General features: G+C 43.4%; 1 long non-coding RNA gene across 5 annotated transcripts; it reads left to right on the top strand.

Moving 5' to 3' along the window:
• Window positions 1-8: 8 nt before the first annotated feature.
• Gm31453 lies at window positions 9-16867 on the top strand. Of its 5 annotated transcripts, none has more exons than XR_001785205.2 (4): window positions 9-145; window positions 573-735; window positions 5673-5911; window positions 16284-16867. It is a non-coding gene; the product is annotated as a predicted gene, 31453 (long non-coding RNA). The 5 variants fall into 5 exon arrangements; XR_377391.3 differs by lacking the exons at window positions 9-145; window positions 573-735 and adding exons at window positions 4498-4519; window positions 5201-5271; XR_377394.2 differs by lacking the exons at window positions 9-145; window positions 573-735 and adding exons at window positions 4503-4519; window positions 5201-5218.
• Window positions 16868-17116: the final 249 nt, after the last annotated feature.

Here is a 17116-nt window from a genome sequence, read left to right as displayed (position 1 = left end):
GTTAGAAATTCTGGAGAATTCTACAGCAGCACTTCCAATAGAACGCTCTACGATAATGGAAGCATTCTATCCCGCATCATCCAACAGGACCATCAACTGGCCCCTTGACACACCTGAGAAATGCTTGTGTTTCACTTTTATGAATGTAAGTAACCCCATGTAGGGAATGTCTACCATTTCAGACGGCAGAGTTCAATGGGAATTTACCCACCCTCAGACTAGCATAGCCAATGGCTGAATTTAGGAGCAAGAGAAACATGTATGCATTTAAGAAAAAATACTTCATACTGGCTTCTCATTCATAATTAATGGTTCATTAACCATTCATTCAATAAGCAGTCTACTGGAACACTTATTATGTGCCAAACACTCACTGAGTTCTGGGAGTGAAGCTGTGTGACATAGTCGTGTCCCTTACATTTCTAATAGGTAAATTCACAATGAGGAGCACACAACACTGAGTATGTTTATGCTGGGGGGGGGGGTACGTGGGGTAGCACCTAAGGAAAGAAAATGCATCGCTGGAAGTATCCTTAAACAAAATTTTGTTGAAAGACTTTTATTTCCTGCAGATAGGCAGGTGAAACATCCAAACAACCATGTCCAAAATGGAACTACTGGGACGCAGAATCCAATAGCTTCCATAATGTCTTTCTCAATGCGTCACTGGGGTGCCACAAAAGTAGGTATTTGCAGATCCATACCGTCCTAAAAAGCCGTCCAGACAATTGAGAGGTGAGAAGCCTTCCCATGGGTTCTCAGGGCCCTGACCTCTCCTCGTAGAAGGTGTGCTTCATATCCAGGGAGAGTCTCCATTTGCTTGGAGTCGCTCTCCTGAAAACGTTCTTGGTTTTGGTTTGATTTCTTTGGAAACTCTCTGTTGTGCTTCATATCCAGGGAGAGTCTCCATTTGCTTGGAGTCGCTCTCCTGAAAACGTTCTTGGTTTTGGTTTGATTTCTTTGGAAACTCTCTGTCCTCTTGTCATTCTTGAAGGCGTTTTAATGGATACAAACTCCACTCCATCACTGTTTTTCTCTCGACACATTGGAAATAGACCCGGCAGGGCTCTGGCTTCCATTTTGCTCTGTAGTCAGCTGGTCTATCTGCTCTGGGTTCCTTGGTAGGTTTTGCTCATTTCTGGTTGCTTTCAAGCTCTCCTTGCTTCTCATGTTCTGCAGTTTTATTGTCATTTATAACGTCAGGGATGGTAATATGCCTGAACACAGACTTCTTTGTTCTCTTGTGCTTTAAGCCATTTAGTTTCCTGCGTTTGGCTAGTAAATGCTATTTTCAAATTTTCTCAGCCATTGTGTTTTTCAAACATTGTCTCCTTTCCAGTCTCTATTACATCTGTCTGGAGCTTTTGATTAGATGATGGCCTTTTTCTGCCATCCTCTCCGACTTGAAAGCATTTCTTAATATTCTTGTTTCATTGTCTTTCTGGGTTACACATAAGAGAATTAATTTACATCAAATATTTGTACCTTTCTCCTCAACTGAATTTAACAAGTAATTTAATTGATAAGCTGAGTCTTACACTTCAAATGCTTAACACATCAATCCTAAAACAAATTTCCCTCACGTTTCAAAGTCTCTGAAATCAAGAGGCTTTCATTGTACAGTTGGGTCACACCTTCTAATAAATGGTGGTGGCTTTGAGAGAGCATAAAAATCATGCTGTTTCTTACGATCAATGCTATTTTATCATCAATAAAACAGAATATTTACATGTTCATTTGTAATTCTAGTTGATATTTTTTCAAGCTCAACTAACCAAATTCTTGGTCCTTTCCCATTCATGCCAGGCAAGTGCTCTGAGCTATATGTACGTAGGGTTTTTTGTCTGTCTGTCTGTCTGTTTGTTTGTTTTTTTTTAACAGTTGCATACATTTATATACACCCACCTCTGTTATCACCCTCTTCTCTCTGAATCTTTTCCTCTTTCCAACAAATCTCTCAGCTGGCTGTACCATTAAAGAAAATGAAATTACCAGGCAACCTTTAAATGTGTTATCCTCCTGCCTTGGCTCCCAATAAACTGTTTGCAAGGCCTTAGCCACCAGGACAGCTGTATTTTTGTTTATTTAAACTTAAATATTCCAATATACAGAGATTCCGTGAAATTCCTTTCATGCCCCCCCAAGCCTAATAATGGTTATGCAAAACTTAATAGCTGTATTTGTCAAAAACAAAAATTATAAGTCAAGTTAACACTGAAGGGAGAGACATTTTAGTCTATCATCTATGAGACAATAAAATGCTAGAGAGAGTCAAATAGATCATACAGAGCACAGAAATAAGCCAAGCACATTTGGAAACTTCACCTTTTCAGACATGGCCCAACAGGTCAATGTAGAGCAGACAGACCAAACAATGAATGTGGCTGCAACTCTTATAGATCTGTATGGAAAAATGAAATGAAATCTCTATTGTACCACATACAAAAATCAATTCCAGGGAGATTAAAATTCTTAAATGTAAAGGCAAAACTATAAAGTTTCTAGGAGGCAGTATGAAGGGTACTTTTTTATAACATTGGAGTATGAAATAATGTTTTGAAATAAACATAACAAGCAAGAGAATATAAAGGTTTGCAAAAAGGCAAAGATGAGCAAAAATCAACTATATTAAAATAAGGAACCTCAGGCTAGTTTTTTTGTTTGTTTGTTTGTTTTTGAGACAGGGTTTCTTTGTAGTCCTGGTTGTCCTGGAACTCACTTTGTAGACCAGGCTGGCCTCGAACTCAGAAATTCGCCTGCCTCTGCCTCCCAAGTGCTGGGATTAAACGCATGCGCCACCACGCCCAGCCTTAGGCTAGTTTTAACTAAAGCTTCATTGACTTGGGATACTCGAGCAAGGAGATTAGTTGAAGCCAGAAAAGGTAACGTACCAAGACTCTCAAGAAAGAAAGAGCAAAAAGAAAGAAAAGATTGCCAGGCATGGTGCAGGCTCCTGGGACCCCATCACTGTTGAGGTGAAAGCAGGAGGACCCCAAGTTGGTAGATAGTCTGGCATACATAGTGATAGCCTATCTTTAAATAAAATTAAAATTTAATTTATTCTAATTTTTTAAAAGAAAACTGTCTAAATCTGTCACAGTGGTGCACATTTATAATCCTAGCTACTCAGGAGGTTGATATAGAAGGTCCACAAGTTCAAGGCTAGCCTGAGCTACATAATGTGTTGGAGGCCAGATTGGGCCACTTAACATGGCTAGATCTGAAAGAAAGAAAGAAAGAAAGAAAGAAAGAAAGAAAGAAAGAAAGAAAGAAAGAAAGAAAGAGAGAGAGAGAAAGAGAGAGAGAGAGAGAGAGAGAGAGAGAGAGAGAAAGAAAGAAAGAAAGAAAGATAGAAAGAAAGAAAGAAAATCTTAAAATTTAGAATTTTAAGATTCTAAATTAAGAACTGGGAGGACATATTTGCAACATATGAAACTGATGAAGAATTAATAACCCCAAATTATATAAAGAACATTTGAGAATCAATTTCTATAAATTATTTTTTAATGAAAGGTTATGTTACAGAAGACGACTCATAAATATTCTATATACAGACACAGTTCAATCAGATAAAAGCAAAATTGAGACCACATCAAAAGAACTATCTCATACCACCAAATTAGCAAAGTTTAAAAATTCAGTCAATGGGAAGAGTTAACAAAATTCGACGTGGAACATACAATCTCTCCTCTACGCCTGGTAGAATTTAAAGTGAAATACTGTCAGAAACAGGCCAGAGAGAGAGCTCAGTAGCAGAGCACCTACCAAGTCATGTCTGAGGCTCTAGGCTGTCTCCCCAGCATATGAGAAATATCCTTGTTGGCATTACATTAGCTAGTAACAGAAAATGTACTGCACACCCTGTGCCCTTGCATCCTACCTACCTGTACCTGCCTGAAGAAAGTGGATGTGCCAAAGCCTGTGCACAGGACTAGAGAAAGAAATGGAAACAAGGGCCAGGCATGGTGGCAAACACCTTTAATCCATGTGCTCAGAAGGCAGAGGTAAGCAGATCTCTCTGAGTTCCAGACAGCCAGGATCACCGAGTGAGACCCTGTCTCCAAAGCAAAGACAAAGAAACAGAAACAAATCCATACTGGGAACACATACCCAAGGGGACAAACCTCAGAAATGGAAAGTGGGTGGCAAAGACAGAAAATGTTTGTTTCCATTTACATGGGCCCGAAAAACAATAGATTGCCTAAAAATATGTACCTATGCGATAATTAAGAGAAAAATCACAGAAATCAATAGCACAAGTTGGTGAGTTTGTCTGGGGGAAGGGAGAGCGTGCATTTGAGGGGCTGTGAAGCTCTTTGGTAATGATGTCAGTCCTTGTTCTTAGGCCAGATTGAACATGGAATATAAAACCAGCCTGTGTGTGTCTGATATATTTTTAAATGAATGGATGAGTATTTTATAGAAAACACTGCGATGTTAAATGTTATTTATAACTTTTAACGTTACACTCAGGAAAAAGGAGGAGGAGAAGGAGGAGGAAGAGGAGGAGGAGGACAAGGTAAGATAAGAAGGAGTTAAGTAGCCAAGGCAAAGGTAGGAAGGCTCGGAGAAACCTGATGCTAGCTAGCCCTGAATCCCTATCATTAAAGGTATTAATTCCCACTTCTGTCAGAGACCACCCTGAGGGTCTCCAAGATCCATAAGGTGCCTCAGAGCTCACAAATAAAACTCCCAGACTAAATTATGTTTAATCTCCACAAGTCCCCTTTGGCTGCTCTACAGAAATAAATACGTCAACTATAATCTTTAAAACAACAGAAAAACAGGAGAGCGCCGAGGTTCACATCGGAATCTTGTGATTAACAAGTTAATTTTCCACAAGTCTTTAAAATAGCAGATCCCCCCCCCCCCAGGACACTCAAATGTGATTGAATTAGCTGAAAAACAGGTTTATCCTACCTTCCAGAACAACTCCAAAGATGTGCTTTCAGAGGGAATTAAGTATTGGATATCCCAAGAAAATAATGAGCTACCAAAAGGTGGGCTAATATTGCTGGAGACTGGGGTCTCTTAAAAAAACAAAAAAACCAACTTCCTCATTTAGAATTCCGCACAGGGTTCACCCTCTAGGGAAACCACAACCTCCCTAACAACACCTCCCTAACTATACCTCTCTGGTTTAGCTGCTCATGTCTTGAGCTTCCTGTTACAATCCACCACACACTTGAATTCTTTCCAGGTAGCTGACAATACCCAGGTAACCCCTCGAAGGCTGGGGCTTGCTCTGTCATCTGTTTGACTTCAGTACTCGTATGTATAGACCAGACCACGGCCTAAGACCCATCTGTTGTGTGTTCTGTCCTTTCGTTCACTAGAATGATTTCTTCCGATCTTAGAGGGGAAAACTCTCAGTTCCTGGGCCTTTCCCAGTGCCTGTTTCCCTTTCTGCATCCATTGCCCAGATCTCTGAAACCTTTGTATGTCCTACACCTCCGTCTTTAGTTCCTGGACTCCCAGTCTCACTCCAACAGCCAAAGACCCCACCTGATGTCATCCCTAAGTGTAACTTTCCAACATCACCACCTTGCACTCTCCCCTTTTCACCCAGACTGCTGTCCTTGCCCCAGTAGTTGATGACAAGCCACATGGCTGCTCCCATGCAGGTACCCAGCTGTTGTCTCTCAACTGTTCTCTATCTACTGCCCTTTCAGCTGGTCCTGATACCCACCACGAGAGTTCCGGTACTGACCCCGACCATCAATCTCTAGACTGGAGGCTGTACAGAAACATGCCCTGAGTCTCTTCCACAGCTCTTGCCACCCTGTGGCTGGGAGTGGGGGAGTCTGGCTACCCAGGATCCAGCTAATGTCCACGGTAGAATGTACTAGCATTCTTACATGGAAGGCTGTATAACACAAGTAGAAGCAAGGTCAATTCTGCTGGCTATAAGGTGGGTAACCCTCATCCTCTTGCACTTCAGTTTGTCTTTGTGTTTTATAAAATACGAAATATGGACACGATGATATCTGTGCAGAATTCCGAAGCTATGTAATTATACAGGTTGGATGTGACATGCTAATTTTTTAAATTATAGGAATGCAGCAAGAAGGAAAACTGAAGCGCGGTCTAATCGAGCATCAGTTAATTTTGAAAACCTTCACACTGTCAATCCTTTTGTTTCTAGAAACATCTCTCACACAGTGCTGGGTGGCAGAATCTGATTTTTAATTACTTTTTTTGTTGTTGTTAAGTAAATGCTGATAGACATCGGGGAATTTCACTCTCCTTGAAGTTGCACTATGGAGGAAAAACTGAACAGAGTCATGAACAGGGGCCTGCCTGTAGAGCTTGCCGTCTGGTCGGGATTTCCTTGGCTGTTCCTGTTGTCAGACGCATCTAACCCCAAGGCCTGCCTTTGGGATCAATAATTTTCAAAGCCCTGCTGGGGTCATGTTGGCTCCAGGCTGCGCTGGCCTAACATAAATTACACAGCAATGTTCCCTGTCTGTGCTCAAGTCAGTCTCCTGAACAAAGCCAACTTTTGTACAAGAGTGGAGAGACGGGGGGCTGGGGGAAAAGGGGGCCTGCCAGGTGGACCAAGTCGCCACCTTCCTTGTCTTCACCTACACAGCAGTGTTTCTGTGTGCCTTCTCCAAATTAGTGGAGAATGGAGAATTTATTATTAGCTAAATAGTCTTTGGTAACCTTGATACAACCAGAATAATGATGAAAGTGACATATTGAAGGCAATATGTATATATTAGCTAATATATATGAGCCCCCAATTGACTGTTATTGGATTAACCCAGATAGCTGAGGCTTAATTTGGATAGAAAAAAAAAAGTAAAAACTGGGGAAGGTGTATTCAAGGACTGTGAAGGGAGATTGAGAAAATAATGGCTGTCAGCATTTTTATTTTATTTATTTTTAAAAAAAATTTTTGGGGGGGGGGCTTTTCAAGACAGGGTTTTACTGTGTAACCCTGACTGTCCCGGAACTCACTCTGTAGACAAGACTGGCCTTGAACTCAGAAATCTGCTGGCCTCTGTCACCTAAGTGCTGAGGTTAAAGGCGTGTACTACCTCCACCTGGCTGCTGTCTGTCTGTAAAATGTTTATCTTGCAATCAAGAAGGCCTGAGTTCAATCCTAGACATATTAAAAATGTCCAGGACGGTAGCGTGCCATTGCAACCCAGTGCTGGCGAGACAAGCTCCCTTGCCAGCCATCGTACTCTGCTCAACAAGGCAGTGAGAGACAGTATCCAAAAACGAGGCAGATGGTTTCTGAGGTCCTCTCTGTCTTCCACAAGCACATACAGAAACCCACACATAGAAATAAATCAAAATAGGGCCTGGGGAAATGTGTCCGTTGATAAAATACCTGCTGTGCAAGATGAGGACTGAGTTTGGATCCCCAGCACCCACGTAAACACACAAGCACAAATGTAACCCCAGTTCCGGGAGGACAGAGGTGGAGGGATCCCGGGAGTTAACCGGCTAGCTGGCCTAGCAGAATCCATGAGGTCTAGGTTCACAGAAAAACCCTGCTCCTGTCCCCCACACCCAAGAAGGTGGAAAGCAACTGAGAAAGACTCAGCATTAACCTCTGGCCTCTACACACTCACACACGCGTGCACAACCACACACGTGGAAACACCCACACGAACACATAAATATACCATAATACACAAGGTAGAGCTTATTTTTTAAAAAATAAAAAGAACTGAAGAGTTGGGGACTTTTTTACACTTCTTATAAAATGATCAAGTTAGGTTGGCACAGTTTGACAGATGCCAACTGAAGATACAGCAACCCCGACCCAGGGATGACATCAACACTTGCACTGCCTGCCTGAGCTGGGTTTCTCACAAGGCAGTGTAAGAGGAGGCCAGGGACACCTGCAAAGCCAGAGGGTTGAATTCCAGAAGAGTCATGAGCCTGAAGAACCTGAAACATTTTATGATTTCCATTCTTACAAACGTTTTGAGATTTATGGCCCAGGCTGTGTCTACCGGAGTGTGCTTCCCATGGGGTCTTAGGAAGAATGCATACCCAGTTGCTGTCGCATGCTATCAAGCTGGTGGGTGGCACTTTGCAGGTCAACCATATTTTTACTGATTTTCTGCTTGGGTTGCCTATAAATTACCAAAAGATGAGATTTGAAGACTTTATAAAGTCTTCAACTATCACGGTAGATTTGGGTTTTTCTTGTGGTTCTGCCAAGTTTCACCTCATGTATTGTATCATCCCTTAATCTATAATTGCCTCTCGTGTATAAAACTCTTTCAAATGATACTATACTACTCGGCATGTGCCTTGTAACTGGTATCTCTGGTTCCTTCCTCTTGGCCTTTATAGGATGGCTATATTCACTCATTACTCCATATGCTAAATTCACAGCACACAGATGTTTTACTAAGCAGTTATCCATTAGATACATTAAGAATGGGAAAGAGAAAATCATTAGATCTTTTCCCTTCAGCTATGCCTTTCTCCTTTCCTTTCTTCATATAGATCTGAATGGCCAACCTACATCATTTTCTCTGTCCTGAATCACTTCTTTTAATATTAGTTGCAGAGCAAGTTTGCTGTGATGAATGCCCTCGGATTTTGCTTGTCTGAGGAGGTATTGATCCTTGGCTCTTGAAGGATGATCTCACTGGATATAGGATTCTAGAACAGTGGGCTTTTCTTTCAACACTGCAGATATTTCACTCTGCTCTTCTTGCTTGCGTAGTTTCTAACAAAATGTCTTAGTGATTCTTAGTCTTGATTCTATATAAGGTGGCATCTCCTCTTGACTTCTTTGCTTTTCTGAAGTTAGATTATGATGTGTCTAGTTTCCTGGTGTTTATGATGCTACTTTGTGAAAATTCTCAGCCACATTAGTTCAAAGTTTTCTTCTGCTCTGTTCTTTCTGTCCCTTCTAGTGTCCCAATTACACGTATATACTACCTTTAACTTTTCCCCCACAGTTCTTAGGTATCCTGTTGCTTTCTTTGGAAGGCTTTTCCCCCCTCTTTTGAATACTTTTTTCCAGAAGTTTCTATTGACAATATCACACTGATTCTTTCTTCTCGCCATGTCAGAAGCAATCTTCAATTCTATTACAGCACTTCAGATTCCCGGAGCTTCCTTTGGGATTTTATTTTCTCTTTGCTGGAATCAAATTAAGAGTTTCCACCATGTTGGGCAAGTGCTGTACCACTGGGCTACATCCCTAGTGCTTTTCATTCATTACCTGAGTCCCATCTCTCTGCTGCATATATTACCCACTTGGTTTTATATATTTACTCTTTCCATACTGGTTCACTATTGCTTTTTAAAGCTGTATTTTATTTTTGTCTGTATCTATGTATGTGGGGCCAGGAATGGATGCCGGAGTCCCTGAGGCAGAATTTATAAGCAGTTATGAGCCTCCCAATGTCAGTGCTGGGAACTGAACTCTGGTCCTCTGCAAGAGCAGCAAGTGCTCTTCGGCACTGAGCTACCCTCCTAGTCCCAGGTCACTGTTACTCTTAGTTCTCTGTGTGATGGTTCCCCAAGATGACTTTGGTCCTGATGCTTGCCTTGTCTCCTCAGGGTTTTTTTTTTTCCTTGCTCTTTAGTATGCCTTATAACTTCTTGTTGAAAGATGGATACAACATATTGAGTAACCAGAATTGAAGTAAATAGGCCTTTGGTGTGAGATTCTACATTAATCTTGACAGGACCAGGGCTGTGTTTCATATTGGTCAGAGGTATACAAGACTTGAGCCTTCAGATGCCTCAAGTGTCCTTGATCCATAGTGAGCCCTATTGGTGTGATAATAAGATGTGAATGAGAGCAAGACAATGCTCTATTGTGTTAGGATGAAACAGGAGTCTTGATGAGTTCCTGGACGAGCTTTTCTTTTCCCCCTTCTCTCCCTTAGGTGAGAGAGGAAGACTAAAAGGCTTGATAAAGCCAGGCAAGTCTCTCTCACTCAGCACTTAGTGGTAGTCATTGCATCCCTGCATCCCTGCATCACTTCATGGGGGTGGGGAGTGATATTTTGACACATGTGCTTTGATCCAATGAGAGTCACCAGCACGTCCATCACCACATCCATCACGTGTATCTATTCTCCTTCTGGTTTTCTTTTCTTTTTTTTTTTTTTTAATGTGTATGAGCCTGCATGTACATCCATGTACCACTTGGTGCCTGTGGAGGCCAAAAGAGGCCATGGATCCCTTAGAAATGGAGTTACAGACAGTTGAGAGCCACCATGTGGGTACTGGGAATCGAATCCAGGGCCTCTGGAAGAGCAGCCAAGGCCCTTAACCACTGAGCCATCTCTCACATCAGCCTCACACATCAGTTCTGTATGTTGGAACATTCAGCATTCTCTCCTTTACAGAGTGAGGCTTGGCTGTGGAGAGCACGCTGGCCATGCTCACAACTGTTGACTTTCTCTTCCTGTCTCAGACAACAGGAAAGGTTTGTTGGTTCGTTTCCAGGAGACCCTAGTGAGTTTCTAGAGAGAAGACCCACAAAACAAAACAAAACAAAACAAAACAAAACAAAACAAAACAAAACGCACAAGAAGGAAGATTGAGATGGCGTGTTCCTGGGGGTCTCACATACTCATGCAAGTCCACACTCATCCTCCAGACACCACATCCAAGTCACTGTAGAATTCAAGTCTCCCTATCCAGCACGGCTTCTGCTCTGGGTCAGTAGATCACATCTGTGACTCTGAAAGGGCTGTCTCTCCAGATTGCAGGACATCAGTTTGCCCTCTGACCTCAATTCTCTGGGAAGTCCAAGAAAAGTCATTGCTTTTCAGTTTATTCAGCTTTTTGCTTGTTGATAAAGCAGGAGAGGCGGGTTTCAGAGCTCGTCACATGTCAGAGCTGAAGCCCAGAGACCCTGAACTTTTGTAAAGGGCAGTGAACCCAACCATCCTTTGCTTCAGAAACAGACATTATTTTTATTATACTGGACAGTAAATAAATCTACCCTTCACTCCAGAGGGAAACATTATCTCCAGCTTCCAGCGCTGTTTATTGCTCTAACATCCTTGAAAAGACAGTATGGATGTGCAGAGATGTAAAAGATCCACAGAGGAGTGTCTCTCGCCAGATTTCTAAACACTGGAGAAACCACCTGGAAACTGGGTTGAAAACCACTCAACTCCGCTTCAGCCATGGACTACCACCCGACGTCCATGGAGCTGGGATACAGAGGTGCTGATTTACCAACGGGTGTAGAGCCCCAAGCAATATTTTGCTGATGTCACCCCCATGACTCTAATATAAAGCCTGGGTAAAAATAACCTATCATACTGAAAGGTATAATAGTAACATACGGGAGTGGGGTGGCAGGGGCATGATCAGTGTGTCCCAAACCTTGCGACATACCTAAGTCATCTGGGAATTGATATCCGTGCAGGTCTGATTCCGTATGTGGCAGTGGGACCCAGGCTCTGTATTCCTCAGTAGCTCTGCAGCTCCTGGTGTTGCTTCTCAGTGCAACCTGTCCTTCCCTCTGGATTTGAGTTTCACGTTCTCTATAGCTGTGTTCAGGAATGGGTCGCGTGTGAAACAAGAAGACCACGTTGCTGGAAGAAGGTTCTTGTAGTTAGAATGAGGATGTCCTTCATATGCCTACAGCAATCTCGTGGGCATTGAAACCAAGAGACATTTGAAATATATATCAGGGTGGAGAGAGAGATGCAAGCTGACAAGACAATTCAGCAGGGAATAGCACTTGCCACATGAGCCCACCTGGGTTCAGTGGCTACCATACTCAGTAGAATGTGAGGCCCAACACCTGAAAGCTGTCCTTTCACACACACACACACACACACACACACACACACACACAGACATATAAAGATACTCAGACACACAGACACAGAGACACACACAGAGAGAGAGAGACATATAAAGATACTTAGACACACACAGACACAGAGAGACACACACAGAGAGACGCACACACACACACACATCTATCCACTTGTGCACACTCGAGCACATCCGTACACACAGTGTGAAATCTAAAAAGGAAAAAGGAAGTCGAATTTGGGATATTAAATCTTAAGAAAAACACTTGACTCTGGGTCTCGGGTTGTTTAAGTGTCTAGATCCATCTGAGGAAGGATCTAGAAATTTGGATTAAAGAATTAGAAAAATTCAAAGTAACTTGCTGAAGAATTTGGATTAAACAATTAGAAAAATTCAAACTTGATGAAGAAAAGGCTTCATCAGACATGTCCAGGAGAAAATGTCTACCTCTGACAAGCAATCAGGTGGCTTTATGTCCCCTCTTGGCAGTGAGGGGCTCATCCCCGGTACCAAGCTGGCACCTGGACCTTTCTCCCTCTCTGCTACCTTTCCCAGCTCAGTGCTGCTCTTTGATTCTCTGCCAGGCCTTTCCAACCCAGGACTCCGTCCCCAACCCTGTATGAGCAAGAGGTGTTCTGACCAGGAAAGTCCTTCCTTCATTCTCCAGTGTAACTGAGAACACCCTGACAGGAGCCACTAGCCCAAGAAAGCCCAGGCACATACAGAGGTCATTTACCCTGTTGATGGCCCTGGAACAGGACAGAGAAAGACCTGGTGTCTTCTTTGACAGGTCTCCTTAACCAAGTTAATGCTGTCTCCTCACCAGTACTTTAGAAAGACGACTCCACAGTGCTGAGGCAGCTCGTCCTTTCCCACGGGGCCCGGCGTTTCCTAATACACGTCTACTGAAATTGAAGCAGAGAGTGTTTGCTTTCCTGACCTCTGTGTTCTCTCATCCATCAAAGAGGAATAAAGATGGCTCGGCAGGTAAAGGCTAGTGCCGCATGCCTGAGTGTGATAGCCATACCCCACATGGTAGAAGGACTGAGCTGACTTCTGGAAATTATCCTGATTTCCACTCATATAGTAAATAAATAAATGCTATAAAAAATTGTTTAAAGTGCAAAGCCACAAGAGTAAGGAAGGCGGTCACAGCTAGTTAGCTAAGTGAAAAGACCACACTAGGCTCCTGGTTGTGAAATTGACACAGCTGTTCAAGTCTACACAGTGGGTTTTTTTTGTTTGTTTGTTTTTTGGTTATTTGGGTGTTTGCTTGTTTTTTATTTTTTGGGTGTTTGTTTGTTTGTTTGTTTGTTTTATGGTGTGCCATTATGTGCTGAAGATCTCAACCATGCAAAACTGTGGCTTTGCCTTGACACCTCAGACCCAAGTTAATGGGTTTGTAAAGTCTAGGCCAAATTGTTTAAATATTGAAACAGAGTGTGTCTATTTGCCTGTTGACAGGAGTGGACAATTTAATCATCTAAGGGTAAGAGGCTGATGGTCAAAATGAGGCAGGTGGCTCTCCAGGCTGTGCATACAAAAGCACTTAAGACCCCCGAGGGGTGGACATAGTGGCTGTCAACTCACTTTAGATGCTCCATATTCAAACATTGCTCATGGTCTCCCCTGGAAGAAAATCCTGAACATAGGTCCATGGGTTGGGGAGGGCATAATGAAACACATCCCCCTGTTGGTCACGTTTCCTCAGCTAGCAACAACAGCCAGTAAGGGAGACCTGACTCCAGCTTCCTCACACATCCCCTCTCTGGACTGCAGACCTGGAGAGACTCAAGTGTCAAAAGGCAGGTAGATAACACAAGGCTGTGACGTCAGTGTCACCACACACATCAAAGGCATTCGAGTTCACAAGCAAAGTTAGAAGTATGTTGCTGGACTCTGCTTTCTCATCGAGGACTCAGAGGATAGCTTCATTTCCCAGCCTGTGTGCTTACACCCACAACCACCCTCTTCATCGCCTACTAAAGAGGGCATAATAGCATTCAGCCCGCATACATCACCAGGTGGTTGCAATAATTTAATTATCCAATATCTATAAAGCATTTGACAACTATAAATCACCGGAAAATGGCAAACAACTTAACCAGTATTGAGCCTTCCTTATGGCCCCATGTTTAATTTATGCGGTCTCTCTCGGAACTTAGGGACATGCGTTTCAATCTGTTTTCCAGAATTCAACATAGCATTTTTGTTGGGAAAATGCCCCCTTTCCCTGCCATCCTAACATGTTGAGAGTATGGCTTATATGATTGTTGACTGGGTGCCTCTCGCAAGTCAAATCTACAAATATTTACTAGCGGCTGAGTACGGCCTTGCTGAGCATGACCTTGTCAAAGATGGCGGTGGGTGCGGGTGGGTGGGGCTGGGGAATGGGATGCTGGGGTGGGGGCAAGATTCACTTTCTGCACCGAATGAATAAATTGCCCAGCTGCACCACAGTACCCCCAGATATCCTAGAGGAGAGGAACACACCGGCCTGTGTTCCCTTGATGCCCCCCAATACACATGGAGCTTTATTTTCAATACACAAAACAGCTGGTGTTCATGATTTAAGGCTCAATGCAAACAGCAGAGGGAATTTATTTTACAAGCTGCCTGGCTTGGCAAAATTCCAGACTTCATCAAACAGAAAGATAAGGATGATGGTGGTGATAATGATGGGAAGATGCTGCCTCCCTGTCTTTGTAAAGAAACATAAGAGAAGCTCGGCTTCCGTAGGAAGTTCCAGGATTGCAACACGTCTTCAACTTGACCCAGAACAGACTTAGAGCAGAGCCTTCCCAGGACCTGTGGAACTCAAGAGATGACCCCATATGCTTGTCAGGGCTGGGCTAGAAGCTCAGAAGCTTCCAGGCAATGGTCCTTTGTTTGAATCTAGAGCTTAGGAGTAGAGCACTTGTGGATTCGGGGCCCTGGATTTATCTCCAGTGCCTCCCCTAAATATAAGAATGAGAAACTGAGGCTCCCAGAGAGTACATCACGGTGCAAGATCACACAGCTGAAGGAGCAGGGCCATTCTGTTGCTCCTCGTCTTCCATGACCATAAGACTGAAGTAAATAACATGGTGCCTAGGTGGCTACAGTTCAGTGGGTGGCTCAATTTCAAGCTAGCAGCACAGGCAGCTGCAAATCGCAGCCCAGCCTCAGACTGCTCTCCTTAATCAGTGATTTCATAAACATCATCTTTTGGTCCCAAGAGAACATGGAACAAAACCTAGATGTGATTCAGAGTCCTGACCCCACTGCACGCGCTCACACACACACACACACACACACACACACACACAGAATGTGAAGAAAACTAGGGGCTGGGAGATAGCTTAGTCTATAGAGTGATTTCCACACAAGTACAAGTAACCAAATTTGGTCTGCAACCCCCCGCCCAGCAAGTGTTTATGAGCCCAGCACTGGGAGGTAGAGGTACGTGTGTCTCTGGGGGATGGATCCCTGGCCAGCCAGCCCAGCTGAATTGGCAAGCCTCAGGCCAATGAAGAGGGTCCGTCTCAAAAACCTCGGTGGGCAGAAAGATAGCTTAGCAGGAAAGAACATTTACCCAGGCCCGACAACCTGAGTGCAATGCCAGGTACCCATTCCTGCAAAGTGTCTTCTGGCCTACACACACAGACACACATACACACACAGACACACACAAACACAGATACACACAGACATACACACACAGACACACACAAACACAGATACACACATACACACACAGAGAGACACACATACACACACACAGAGAGACACACACAGACACACACCCGAGCATCCGAGGTTGTCAGCCAGCCTTGACTCACATGTGTGCACTTGGAACATGAGCACATACCAAGAGAGCCATGGCTGATGAATTAGTCCCTCTCTACTCTTATGGGTGGAAAACCCCATGGTCATTTGGTTTTCTGAGGTGCAGAGGCCTTTCCAACTTAAATGCTTTTCAGAAATTTTAGCTGTTTCTGTGCAAGTTTATAAGAGTTCAGATTTCCTTTTTTTTTTCCCTGTGGGGTTTTCATTTAGAAAACAGAACATATTAATTATTCATCTAAGACAAGAAACGTGTGGCCCTTGAGACATTTCCCTCCATAAACTGTAGAAAATTAAATCTAACGCCCCCCTGTTCATGTGGCTTAGGGAAGGAGACAAAGAATAATGTTAAGGATAATTTAAAACAAATGCCCAAATGCTATCTCCTCTATTCCTTCAGCCCAGAGAGGTCCATTATCATCCATCACTCCCCTTAAAGCAGCCTGTCTTATTTATTTATTATTGTTTATCCAAATGAACTTCTTACTTTCACCTTAACAGGGGTCTTCCTGCCTCTTCATCTACAAGTTTCCAGGCAGGAAGAGACTTTTGTTCTCATTTGCTGTTACAATGTAGCATCCAAAACCATCCCCAGTGCTAATAGAAGTGCAATAAATTCATGATACATGTGAGCATTTTTAAATTAAAATTCCTATCTTTATTCATATCTTTTCAAATGGATGCAGGTCTAAGGGAGTAGATTCATCATACGCCTTGCTGAATGACATTCTCATCAGCCATGGGGCTTATCTGAGGCCCTACCCTTCCTGCTGCCTCTCCGACTGTGATAATCATCACTTGGAGTCCTGCGTTCGCTTCCGGTTGTCTTAAGCCATTCCCCCTGGAATGAGTCTGAAGCCAGTCTTCTGTGAGTGATACCTCGAAAGGCTGATCCCCAGAGACCAGCATCTGTGAAAGAGGGCTAAGCCAAGATGACTTGCCTGAATCTGTTGCCAACCGGATCAATCCTGACCCCTCAGAATATTGATGCCCAAATATTGGCCCCACCTTGAAGCAAAGAATCAACTATCTGTACCCTTGAACCAGAGTCATGAACCACATCGGAGAGGAGAGATAAAGGCAAAAAGCATAGCTTCCTAACTGAGGCAGACCTTATTTGGTCAACATCAAGTCTTGAGGATTAGAAGGGGAGAAAGACTGGGGCCAGTCAGATGGCTCTGTGGGTAAAGGCACTTGCTACCAAGCCTCAGAACCCATATGGTGGAAGGGGAGAACTGACTCCTGAAAGTTGTGCTCTGACCTGCATGAATGGAGGAGGCGGGAGGGAAGAAGAGGGAGGGAGAGGGAGGGGAAGGGAGAGGGGGAGGGGGAGGGGGAAGGGAAAGGAGAGAGAATAAATAAATGTGGTATTTTGGGTTTTTTTTTTTTTTAAGAAGAAAGGAAGGAGGTGAGATTTGAACTGTGAACAGTGAACTCCCACAGCAGCTAAGAGATCAGTGCATTTCACAAGGAAGGAGGGCTCGGAGTAGATGGGCTATGTCCTCCTTCCCTTAAATAA

The sequence above is a fragment of the Mus musculus genome, chromosome 6 (assembly GCF_000001635.26).
Source record: "Mus musculus strain C57BL/6J chromosome 6, GRCm38.p6 C57BL/6J".
Classification (NCBI taxonomy): domain Eukaryota; kingdom Metazoa; phylum Chordata; class Mammalia; order Rodentia; family Muridae; genus Mus; species Mus musculus.
Note: the sequence above shows the minus strand (reverse complement) of the source record. Positions and strands in the feature narration are given on the sequence as shown.